Here is a 13757-nt window from a genome sequence, read left to right as displayed (position 1 = left end):
CATTATTCAAATAAAGACTAAATTTCTGCCACATTTCTCCTAACCCATGAATAACTAAAGTCAAATAATCATCAACATTTCAAGACAAAACTCAGGCTAAACAGAGGACTTCCACTAAGCACTAATATAGGGCACAGATTAAAACCAATCCAAAATTTGCCCCTGAATTATTCAAGTGAAAACACGGACTTATCAAAAGATCCACACTTAACATCAACTGAAAAGATCCACGTAGTTCGAGGGTCAGTACCATGGCCTGACAGTCAGGAACAGATCCAATATGCAGACTAGAGTTCACATTAGTCAAATCTTGTTAGACTCTTAAATGAATGATTCATTCGCTGGTACATGAAACAGAGCTATTTTGGTAGAACATTCTAACAGCACAATTCCAAACATCAGCCGTATCATTTCCAAACCAATGAAAATTTAACAGGGATGATCAACGGTACAATAAGGATGTTGCATGGAGAAATGAATTTTAGTAATATTTAGATATGACCTTCTGAATAGTTGTCTATGTTCTTACAGAGAAACAATAAGGTAAGCAATTAATTCTTTCAGGAAAAAACGTTCTCACGTTAAGTCTGTTGAGAGATATAACGTCACAGACTCTCCAGTCTTACTCTTCAGGAATTCAATGAATGCTGGTATTCCAGCTCTGACTTCAGCCACCGCAGCTTTCATTTTTATTTCTCAGCCATGCACATATGGTAACTCCATACTCAATGTAATCTTGAAACACACAATGTTTCTTATATGCCAACCAAGCTATTTGAAAATAAGCAGTGGGTGCCTGGATGGCTCAGTTGGTTAAGCATCCAACTCAGTTTCGGCCCCAGTTGTGATCTCACTCTTCGTGAGTTCGAGCCCCGTGTGTCAGGCTCTGCGCTGACAGCCTGGGTCTCTGCCCCTCCCCTACTTGCTCTCCCTCTGTCTCTAAATAAACTCTGAAAAAAAAAAAAAGAAAGAGAAAACAAGTAGGACTCTGTCAGTAACACCACAAACAACAGGAGTACACTCACTCTTCCCACTACTGTTCATTCTATCCATACACTTCTCTGTAAAACAGGAGTGAATCTTTTAAGTTCTCTTCCCTCCTTCTCCTTTCTGGCTTGGTTTTTCTAGTTCTCTCATGGGTAATAGACATTCTAAGAACTAGTTTAAGTAAATACCTTCTATAGGTTATCACACAGACACAGTATGATAAAAAGACATTTCCTTTAGTAACTTGGAAAAGACTAAAATTTTTAAAGTTTCTTTAAAACAAAACATTTATTTTGAGAGACAGACAGAGAGAGAGAGAGAGAGAGAGAGAGAGAGAGAGAGAGAGACCCAAGCAGGCTCTACACTGATGGCACAGAGCCCAATGTGGGGCTTGAACTCACAAAGCAGGAGATCATGATCTGAGCCGAAACCAAGAGTGAGTCACTTAACTGAATGAGCCACCCAGACACCAAGGAAAGGCCTAAAATTTTAATACAATTAGCCACTGAAAAAAACATAAAATTCATCAACTTTCTTCAGAAGGGTTTAAGCAGGAGAGTAATGAACATGTGTGAGAGATACCACAAAAACGGTTCTTGTACCAAAAACACCTAATTCCTACTCTTAGGCAAGTTGAAATGGGTCATGTCTAAGACTCCGTGGTGTACTGTATAATTATTTTAAAATGTATGTAAATAAACTCATCATCATTTGAGTTGGGTACATAATGGGTACTTACATACACATCATTAGTGCAAGTATAAGTTGGCACTAGGTTTGAGGAATACAATTAACAATACTTTTCAAAAGTCCTTAGAAGCTCTTACTCTTTGATCCAGTTATGACATTCTTAGAACTCCACCCCAAGGAATAAGTCTTAAGTATAGAATTTTATCCAGAAAGGTATTCATCACATAATAAGCAAAGCTTAGAAATCTGAAGCTACGCAGTGTGGAATTAGGACTGATTTATATGATGGAATACTACTTTTTTACATTAAAGGGCTCTTCTGAGTAATGGTAAAAAGAAGGGGAAATGGCTATGAGGTACATTCTGCTTAAAAAAGCAGGACGCAGAAGTGTATATATAGCGTGATGTCCACTGTGTGAAACCACATCAGATGAGGAGTAAATAAATATGCTAATTACATGAGTGAATAATTTGCTTTCTTCCTTATACAATCTCTACTCGCACAGGTTTCTTTTAAAGCCGGGGCGGGGAGGGGGCTGAAGATAATGGTTACAGAGGGGACTTGTGCTCTCTACTGTAGGTGTAACAGAGTTCCTGAGCGGCTGGGCGAGATGAGCTGAGCTCAGGCTATTTCACCCTGGCGTGGGGACGTACCCTCAGGCATCTCTCCAGCCCCTCAAGTGCCTTCCCGGTCTGTAAGGGGAGGACCCCAGCTGGTGCCCGGCCAAGCCCTGGCGAGGTCCAGGGGGGTGGCCACTGCTACAAGACTGCCCAGCAGACCGGTCCAACACAGGGATCAAAATGAGACCAGATCAGCCACCATTCTTGACGGCGATCCCATTTTGCCTTAAATTCCTGTTCCTTGATTTCAACTTCGGCCACAAGAAGGACTTTTGGCCCCTGAGTCTGTCTAGCATCATGCAGATTCTTAACGCCACAGAATTCTCTCCATGCAGCGAGAGGATTCCAAATCCCCCTCTCCTGACTTCCACACCCTGCCGCTCACTCTGCCCCATGGACACCGCCGGCCCTACCCCTACAACACCCTCACCTTCTTCCCTGGGTACCCCAACCCTTCCTTCTTTAACCGAAAGCCAGGCTGTCCCCTGAACCCCCTCTGTAGGTGGCAGCCATTTTTTCTCCCACACCCCCTATGCCACAGCTGGTTCCAGATCTTTCTCCTCAATCAAAGCTGGCTACAAATTTGAAGGATTAGCCTTGAGTCACCTGGATTATTCTCCTATTGCTGCTCTAACAAGTCACCACAAACTCGGTGGCTTAAAATGACACAAATTTATTACAATCATGGAGCTCAGAATCCAAAATGGGCCTCTGTGGGCTAAAATGAAGCTGCCACAGGGCTCCATATTCTCTGGTCCCTGCCTTTCCGGACGCCTCTTCTGCGTTCAGGGACCCTTCCCCCACCTCCAAAGCCTATGGCTTCTCTAGTCTCTCTGCTCCACCGCCGCCATCACGTGGTCTCCTCTGACCTCCTGCCTCCCTTCGCAGAGGCACCTTGGTGATGGTGTCTGGCACACCCAGACAACCTCGCCATCGCAAGAACCTTCATGTAATCACGTCTGCAAAGTCCCTTCATCAGGAAGGCAACGTATTCATATTATTCTGCTTACCAGACCATTCCACTCTCTGCATCTTACTAAGACCAGCTATTTACCTGCTGGGCACCCTTTCCTGTCACTGGTGGAACAGGCAGCACCAAGGCACCGCCTTTCTCACACCATCATGGTATCTGCCATCATGCAACACACACACAGAAGGACCATCCATCATGCTGATCTCTCAGTTCTTCACTGCTGTCATTTCTGAAGAACTTTTCTTCATTCCAACTCCGTCATCCCCTTCCATCATTATGCCCTAGAGACTTTGACAAAGATCCCACTCTTAACTGTCCTGCCATGTCCCTGGCCCACCGGCTTAACGACCGAGGCCACCACATTGTGCTGCTGGGGCCGTGCAACCAGGCGGTCCTGCTGACGCACCCCAAACAAGACCTGACTTCCATCGAGATCTCCAGCCCACGGACCAACACAACATCTCTACTGGCCACTCCTCTGTCCATGTCCTACCCCAACCTCTCCCCAGTTTAGCTTCCATGGTCCATCACTACAGTCATGCTCTCACAAGCACCCCTAACTCCCTAGTTCCCCTCTCCCTCTATCCCACAACCCAGAGAGCCCAGTATCAATTAACCCAATGTTCTACCCCCACCTCACACACAAACAGCTTAACATGGTTCGTGAAAGACACAAGAGTGAGATCACTCATTCTGACTTTACAATGATGAATCCCCAAATCTCTCGCAGCCATAACTTCCTAGGAATCTAGACGCCGACACACAACAAGTACACCAAGTGCCTAGGACGTGGTTTCTAAATTCCATCCTCTACTAAAAGGGAACCAAGACTCCTTGAATGAGTGGTTGATTCCACCATAAAAGCAAGATGAGCCTAGAAAATGTACCTGTTCAAAAAGTAAGCACTCACAATGATGGAGGCATGACAGAAAGGCACCGGACCCCGCCTGAAGGGGCTCACACTGACGGAATCCTGGGCAGTTTGAGCACCAAGATAATGAACGGCGGTAGCAGATACAACACATAAGGAAATGGAAGGGAAGGAAAAGTCCCTCCTTATGACAGAATGCCTGCTAGTAAGTGTGGAAGGAATGACGGCGTTAAAAAAAATCACCGCCCAAGCACGATGGCCGACTGAGGTGGCAGTCATCAGCGGGTGCTCCCGTCGGCAGGAGGATTTGCTGAGGAACAGAGTATTGGCGCCGTCTTGCAGTATCCTCTCCCAAATACTGATCAGCTACGAATGGCAAACTGGTGACCAGGTGACCAGGGCTGACACTGCCAGTGGTGGAACAGGTAGACAGGGCGTGTCTCCTGATAAGACTTGCTAAGAAGAGAACACAATCAATTCTGTGGGGTTTCTGCCAAAATTCCAGCCTGAGTGTGGACAGGAGGAAACCCTGGACAGACCCAGGCTGAGGAGCATCCTGGAAAATGAAAGGCCTGAACTCTTGACAAGCGTCCACAATGTGAAGACAGGGGGAAGACCAAGAAACTGACGAAGACGAGAAGAGACAGGAGACACAGCCAGGAGAGGGGACATGTGGACGCCGGAGCAGAAAGGAGATGGCGGAGGTTGGGATGGACACTGAAATGTGAACAGGAAACAGTGTTGCATTAACACTGATTTCCGGATTCAGACGTCTATTGTGGTTATGCAGGGCGTGTTTTTATGGTTTTGTGCATTTCGGGGTTTTATGTTTCTTAACAAATGCAAACAAGTTCACAACCTCGCCCATCTAAAAATCCTCCACCTTGAGGACAAATCCTCCACTGACAAAAAATCCACTCTTTCTTGTGCCCCATGAGGCCCTTGGTTTGCCCTGCCGTATCTCCAACTTCATCTTCTTCCACTCGCTCCCTAGTTGACTACCATCCGGATCCCCGACCTTCCCGCCGCCCCTCAGACGCTCCACCGGAGCTCTGCTCCAGGCCTCTCCGCCGGCTGCTTCCTTCCCTACACTGTCCTTCATTCCACCACATGGATCAGGCCTCTGCTTGGACGGCACCTCTCCCAAGAGGCCTTTCCTGACCACCCCCCACATCTTCAGTTCTGTCTTCACAGGCTAATGCCATCTTGTAGCTTTCTACTGGGTTCTATTTATCTGCATACTGTCCGCCCCCTACACTGGAAAGTGGTTCTGCCAGGGGCATCATATTCACCACAGTATTCCCGTTACTTACGCACCTCACACTGTGGGTATTTAATAAAGATTTGCTAAATTGACACGTTAACAGAAACGTGTATGTAACAAACTTTTCTCAAAGAGAAATATCATCATCTAAAGATGTAGATTCGCTCACTATAAATGGCAAAATAACAGTTAGTGACCACCAGCAACATTAAGAACGGACCCCCAGGCCCGAGGTGTGCCAGCGAGAACAGAATTTATGTAATTATACAATACTAAAACTGAAGATAGATTTATAGCAATTGAAACGACAACCTGCCATGTGAACATTAACAAAGGTAAGCAGAGAAAAGTCTCAAGAATAAAGACTTCAGAGGTGCCCAAATGACAGATACCTTCCTAGTAATATAAAGGTAAGTCTGGAAGACATACCCAGGATGCAAAACTGCATACTCCAATGGTTTGCATATGCATCAGGAATGAAAATCAAGCAAATAAAAGACCATCCATGGCTCCGTGGGGCCATGGAAAAAAGAAAAAGAAATAGAACCAGTACACAAATGAGACAGATTGATGGCATGGAGGAAAACCTGACAAAAATAAATGGGACTGCAGGAAACACAATCATGATGGTGAAAAAGAGAAATGAAAGCAACCATCTCACCCCGCAGTCCAGAGCAAAGTGATGGAGGAAACTACAGCAACTAAAAATAAAAATTCCATCAAATAATTATCTGTAGACAACGAAACAATTTCCAAATATATATGGAATATGTATAGTCACATTACTGAATATGGGGAAAATAAACGATATAAAAAAGAGGCTGATAAGATCTCAATCTAAAAACAATCATTATTAAATGGAAGTTGCATCAAATCATAGGGGCAAACAGTGACTTTAAAATTTTTCTCCAATATACACAACATATTGCCAGTTTATAGTGAAATTGGTATCATAACAAAAATATGTGATAGGTCCCACAATGTAAAATTGGATGGTAAAAACAACAAATCCTATAAAGGCTGAAATGTGAATTATTTGAGAACAGGGATATATTATTATCTCATTAACCTGTACCCCAACCCCATTTTAAGTCCTTCATCAATTGTGAATTTTATTTAAGTGAACAAAGTTGCATATGAAAAATACATTACATTAAATGCGATAGTTTTTTGGTTTTTTGTTTTGTTTTGTTTTTTTACTGGTCAGAGAATAGGGAGTTAAGGAACTCCAGGGAGAAGAAATCATCTACAAATCAACTGACACAGGAAGTAACAGGGCAGGTGGGGGAAAATGAGTGGAAGACCAACTCTAAATACAGCTTCCATGTTGATCCCACCTGTTCCAGAAGCCGTCCCTTCATCAGAAATGGGACTTTAAGAGAAGAGAGAGGCGACAGGAATTAATGCTGGCCCAATTCAAGAATAGAGGTTTTTGCAATCAGAAGGAGACAGTACATCTAACCGCTAAAAAAGCATTTTCCAGGTTGCTGGTGCTGGGAGACACTACTGAGTTAATTCCACTCTCTCAGCAACCAGCCACACTCAGGGTGTGCATGGGGAGTGAATACACTACGCCATCAAGCTCTCACAAGATACAAAAAGGCAGACAGGGGTCTAAGCAAACTCAGAGCAAAGAGGCTTTCTCCTCAGTGCAAATGAACAAGCTGCCCAACACAAATCCACTACGCGAAGGAAGAGCGGAGGCAGCAAGAAATGACCCGACACGCCCAGGACCCACTCCTGGTGGCTTGAACCCATGGGGAGATGCCCGCCCTGGTTTACAAGAATAACCTGCTCTCTTTCATTTGTCAACTCCATTTCTACTCCCAGGTGGCAGAGTACATTTGGAGAAAGACACACAAATACACCGCCTGGGCTCCCTTTAAATTCATGATCACAAACCCGAACGGGCCGTGGCACCGCCTGACAACCCCACTGTCTGCTTGCCCTCTCCCACTCCTCGAGATGACAATTAGACACCCTCTCCTCAAACCTCCCCATTTCCGCCTCATTCCCGTTTTTCTGGGAGAGGAGAAGCAATCAGAGGAGCCGCGGCTCAGAGTCCACCAGCTCTCCCCACCTGCCCGTCACACCTGGACATCCCACCCACCACGCCCGCCCCCGACTCTAGACACACTGGCCATGGCCCCATCCGCAGCCAAAACCTGTACTTGCTCACTGGACCAAGAACCTAATTCCAGCAATTCTACTCTCTCTCCCTATCATTAACTTCTCCCTGTCCACTGGATTCTTCCTCCTGAGCCTACAAGCACCCTCCCATTAAAAATTTTAAAAGCCTTTCTTGAAAGCTCATCACTCCCACCTCCAGCTACTGCTACTTTTCTCTACTCCCCTTTACGACCAACTCCAGTTTGGAAATCTCCAATTTCTTTCTTCCCGTTGCCTTTTGAACCCACTCCAGTTAGGTTTCCACCAATATCACTTCTTCAAAACTGCTCTTCTAAGGTCGCCAATCATGCCCGGTGGCTGAACCCAATGTTCGAGTGTCAGCGCACCATCACCCCCCTCGCCCCCCGACTCCGCGGCAGCTGGCACAGCCGCCTTCCCTTGTCTGCTGGCTCCCAGGACACCACCTCCGCACTCCTCCTGCCGCTCTGGTCGCTCCGTCCAGTCTCCCTGCTTGTTTCCTCCACAGCACCCTAATCTCTATATACTGGAGAGTCCAGGTTTCAGTTCAAAAGACCTCTCAGCTCATCTTTGTGTGCTCCCTGAGTGACCTCATCCATTCCCATGGATTTAAGCCTTTTGCTACTCCAGTGAGCCCTCAATCTCATCCCTAACCTGGGCCTCTCCAGAGCGTAACTCACACTTGTACGACTCCACCTGGATGTGTGAGCCGTCTCACGGTGAACATGCCCCCCTTCCACCCACTGTGCTCAGTTTCCCCATGTCAGTGGACAGTTTCTCAAGTGGAAAACAGAGTTCATCCTTGGCTCTGCTTTCTCCCTTTTTTTCTGAGAGGGGGCACATCTGCATGTGGGCACGTGCACACCCAGGCAACCACGCTCCGTGTGGAATTTGTCAGCAGATCCCGTTGGCACAGCCTTTAAAAACAGATGCGAACAGGGCCGCCTGGGTGGCTCAGTCCACTGAGTGTCTGACTTCGGCCCAGGTCATGATCTCGCGGTTCACAAGTTCAAGCCCAGCACTGGGCTCTGTGCTCACCGCTCAGAGCCTGGAGCCTGCTTCAGATTCTGCGTCTCCCTCTCTCTCTGTCCCTCCCCAGCTCATGCTCTCTCTCTCAAAAATAAATAAAAACATTAAAAAAAATAGATGCAAACATCTTCCCCTCCCACCATTCCTACTGCTACCACCTGGTCCAATGACCGTATTATCTTCTGTGTAGATCATTAACATCACCTCCTGACTTATCCCCCTGCTTCCAGCCTTGTCCTTTCACACCGGTCCCAACGCGGCAACCAGAGTGACTTTGCCAAAATGCAAGTAGGATCTTGTGATTTCTCCCCTACTCAAAAATCACCAATGGTTTGCCAACTGACTCCAAATAAAAGCCAAGCTCTTTAAAAGGTTCTGGAAGGCCCTACGTGACTGTGGTACCCTGACCTCAGCCCTCATGTCTCAGAGCTATGTTTGCTCTTCCCTCTTTCTGCAAAGTCCTTCCCTCACATCTCCAATTCTGTTCTCTCCCTTCCTTCCTGTAGGTCTTTGCTCAAATGTCATCTTCTCAGGCAGTATTTATTCAATCAATCAATCAGTCAATGCTGGGAACAAAGCTGATGTGTTGACCATACACAGGCCACGCAGTGCAGGATTTCAATCCCTATGATGCAATCACGGGCCGGGGATGAGAATCCGACTCAGAGCAGACAGGTCTGTCAGCGGGGCCTAGTCCACAACCACAGTAAAATTTTGTGCCATGCAAGTGAGTAGAAAACCAATGCACAGCCCTAAGACTGCTGGGTGAGGACAGCATGAGAACAAAGAGACTTAAATTATCTGTTAGAATAGAGGCAAAATTAATCATCCAGTTACACTGCACAAGGGCCGCTCCAATGTGAGCCAGCACCGGTGCCAGCCTGCTTCTGTCAGAACAGAAAGGAAGAGGAACACTTAGGAAGCCTGTGGCCATCTGACTTGGCGGTAACACATCGGTGTATGTCAGTTTGGGTTCCACACGGTGTGAGCTACATACTAATCATTATGTCCCAAAAGACCGATAATCTGTCTGCCATGGGCGAGAACTTTTAAAACAGAAAAGGCCAGTCCTTCCTCACAGATAGTTTGATAAGCACTGAGTAGCCAAAATACAAGTCATCTTCCTGATTGCTACCAGATAAGATTTCCTCCTTTACACATATAAAGAAAAATTGTTTGCTTTTCGTCTTTTTAAAATTAAGTCAAATGTCTATCCGATTTCATTTTGACAACATACACCCACAACAGATAGCAATTTGGAATTTTTAAGTTTTCTTGTTTTATTCTTTTTTATGTTTATTTATTTTCAGAGAGAGAGAGAGCATGAACGAGTGTGAGCAGAGAAGGGGCGGAGCAAGAGGGAGAGAGAGAATCCCAAGCAGGCTCCACACTGTCAGCACAGGGTTTTTTTGTTTTTTAAATAAACATTGATAGGTTTACTATTTCTGGTGACAGCCTTCTGAAGAGTTTTCTTCGAGATCAACAATCCTGCCTTTGGCATATGGATTCCACTAAACATGTTTTATAGACCTTTCTGCTATCAAATGGTCTCCATTATAAATTTCTCTCTCTTCTCCTGACCCCTCAGATCTCCATCCCCTGTGGCAGTGCTGTCACATCACACGCGAACTACTGGTGAAATCATCTGTCTTCTCTATTACACTGTTCCATCTGTAAGGGCAGGGCCATGTCTGAATTATAAAACGGCTTTATCCCCATACCTAAAGTAAGTCCTGGCTCCTACCAGTTGTTCAGTAAGTACCAACTGAACAAATGAATAAATAAATTCACCTTAATGTAGACAAGTGAACCACAGGTGACGGAAATTTGGAGGGCATCAGCTGGCACAACAGGGAAGCACGTGTTTCCTAAAGAGGGGGACGCAAGGCAATCGTGTAACTCTCAGCTGCGCAAGTGAATGAGCCTTGTTCCCGAAACTCACATGCCTATCGCCAGACAAAGCTAGTGAAATGTTAGTGGACTCTCACAGAGGAAGGCAGAAAAGTAAAATGTTAGAAATGCAGTAACAGTAGCAAGCACAATAACAAAAAATGTTTCCTTTGAACTAGAATGCTTTCCCCATAGTATTCCTGAACATTTATTAGGCACCTGCTGAAACAAAAATATGATGAGCCGGGAGACGGGTGGGGAGGCAAATACAGTACCATCACTGGAGCACAGCTAACTCCTGTCTGAGTAAAGGGGTCTAATGTTCTGCTGCTTTCATCTTCCGGCTTGAGGAAAAAAAAGTTTTCACACTGTTGCATATCACAAGTCTGACTGGTCAACAACTGGCACAACTTGCCTAATACTTGTTAATTCTGATTTCTGACACGAGGTTTTCTCCTGCTCTGGGAGGCTGGGCGCCCGAGGCCTGCCCACCCTGCACGCATTCTGGGGCATCCCATCTACTGTGGTAATAAGTGCTGTGTTGCCTGCACAGTCAGGGATCAACGTGGTGAAAGGTCTAACCAGACTCTAGAGGACTTACACATCTTACACATCTTAGACAACCTCAAAAGATTAGGAGCTGTTCACCAAGCAGACAAGGTTAGAAAGAGGATCACTTGCAGTCCCTAAAGACACTCAGTGATACCTACTGTGTGCTGAGTACTGAGGGCACATTCTGAGCACACAGGAGGCCACGTTGGAAATGGATGCCCCGGGTCTGTGTGTCTCACCCCCAGTAGGCCGGAAGCCCTGTGGCAGCCCAGAGGACATCCTCCATGATCCAGTAAGTAGCAAAGCTCACCACTTATACACATCCAGAAATCGTCTGTTAACTGAGAAGAAAATATGCTGTTTATGATTTACAAACACTTCTGCAGTATTTGCTGGCTCGTTAAAAATTGCATCGTTCAGGTCAACTGCACGTACTGTTTTTTCAGGAGATTTCACATCTTCAAGTTTTCTCAAAAATATACAAATATTGTCTTTTTTTTTTAATTAGACTGCTAGTTTTAGTGACTTGATTACAGTTTTGAAATGTCCTAGAATAGAGCTTACATTTACACACAGTCTGAAGGTAGGCATTAACAGTCTAATGAGTTACCTCTTGTTTATGAAGGGATCCATATATTCTGTGTCTTTGTTTTCGTGTGCATGGCTTTAATTTTTAAGGCCAAATCACGGTCCATAGCAGCTTCTGGAATTCATTTACATCATCTCTCATGGAAAGCAGAAATGAGAAAGGAAAGACAGTCCCCCACCCCCAAGGCAACTTCCTTTCAGCATCTTTTAACTTCCAGACAAGGTGTTTGTTTACGTCTCATTGACTAGAAAGTATAGTCATATGGCCACTCCTACTTGAAAGGGTGAATGGGAAGGATCCTTTGGGCTAAGTGCCACCTCCAAAATAATATCATTGTTAAGATACCAAGAAACAGAGGTCAATGGGTACAATTAATGTTATCTAATCCCGTAATAACTCCTGGCAGGGCCTAACCATATTTTATTTTATTTTTTAAAATTTACATCCAAATTCGTTAGCATTTAGTGCAACAATAATTTCAGGAGTCGATTCCTTAGTGCCCCTTCCCCATTTAGCCCATCCCCCCCCCCCCCACAAGCTCTCCAGTAACTCTCTGTTCTCCATAATTAAGAGTCTCTTCTGTTTTGTCCCCCCCGTTTTTATATTATTTTTGTTTCCTTTCCCTATGTTCATCTGTTTTGTCTCTTCAAGTCCTCAAATGAGTGAAGTCAAATATTGTCATTTCTAACTCAAATGGGATACCCTAAAAATTTTTCCCTTTACTCAATCCTGATCTGCATCACCTGTTTCATGATACAAATGTTAAAGGTATACCAATTTACCACTTTGTATTAAATTATAAATTTGCCTTGAAGAGAGTTTTTATAAAACTATTACCCAAGTCCTGTATGGTATAATTAAATAAGTCAAACTAGCCCTTAGGGACCTCTTACTATGAAATGAAATTTTAGAGCCAAAGAGTGCCTGTAACCTTTAGTGAAGTCACATCTAAAATGCTAGTTTGAATTTAACAAACTAATCACATCTCCTTAGAAGAGGCTATTTACACTCTCTGATGTGAATCTTGTGAATCCCACTCTCCCCGATAAGGATTAATTAAAAAAAATATTTTGGGGCACTGGAGTGAGTCAGTGAAGCGTGGGACTTTGGCTCAGGTCATGATCTCATGGTCCGTGAGTTCGAGCCCTGCGTCGGGCTCAGTGCTGACGGCTCAGAGCCTGGAGCCTGTTTCGGATTCTGTGTCTCCCTGTCTCTCTGCCCCTCCCCCACTCGTGCTCTCTCTCAAGAACAGACATTAAAAAAAGGGGAGCGGTTAATATTTTAAAACAAGATTGTGTTCTACAAAGAGTGCTGTGACCCCAGGATGGGATCTCCCTAGGTTGTCAACTGGCAGGCAAGCCTCTGGTGGTTTAGAGGGTGGGAAATAAGAAGCCTTTCAAAGGTCAGCCCAGGTGATCCCAATCATCCATCACTGATCTAAGAAGCATCTCAGGGCTCCTTCCATGAGCCAAACCCCATGACAAGCACTGGAGCAAGAAGGTGTTCAAGTCCCTGCATCCAAAGAGCTCGAAGTATTTACTGTATGCCTCCCAGATAAGTTATCTCCTCAAAACTAGTAAGTATATACACATATTTATTCAGCAGGAAGATTATTCAGCTTAGTTTAGGCCGTGTGTCTCAAGATTCACTCAGCTTATCTCCGAAGAGCTGCAGAGAGGGCACTGGATCCGAATTAAAGCCCAGAAATGTGCTTCTACATATGACACTGATATGCCGAATGATCTTGATAAAATAACTTCAGATTTCTGAATTTCAGCTCTTCATATTCAAATAGAAAAAGCAATTCTTTCAATCCTGAATGTGTTCTAAAGACGGCTATTGGAAAAGTATGTGAAGCATTCCAAGTCTGACACAGGAGAAAAGTTAATCACTCTTACTGACATCACAGCCTGAGAGAGACAGAAAGAGAGAGAGACAGAGAGAGAGAGAGAGAGAGAGAGAGAGAGAGAGAAAGAGAGAAAGAGAAAGAGAGAGAGAGAGAGAGAGAGAGGGAGGGAAGGAGGGATTAATTCACTGTATGCAAGAAAACCAAAGGCACCATTAATGAAGTCACCTCTTAAAGTTTCTGCTCTAAAATCCTAAAAGTCTCATGACACGGATATTGAAAAGGACCCGAGTAAGA

This window comes from Panthera leo, chromosome E3, assembly GCF_018350215.1.
Source record: "Panthera leo isolate Ple1 chromosome E3, P.leo_Ple1_pat1.1, whole genome shotgun sequence".
Lineage (NCBI taxonomy): Eukaryota > Metazoa > Chordata > Mammalia > Carnivora > Felidae > Panthera > Panthera leo.
This window is presented reverse-complemented; position numbering follows the sequence as displayed.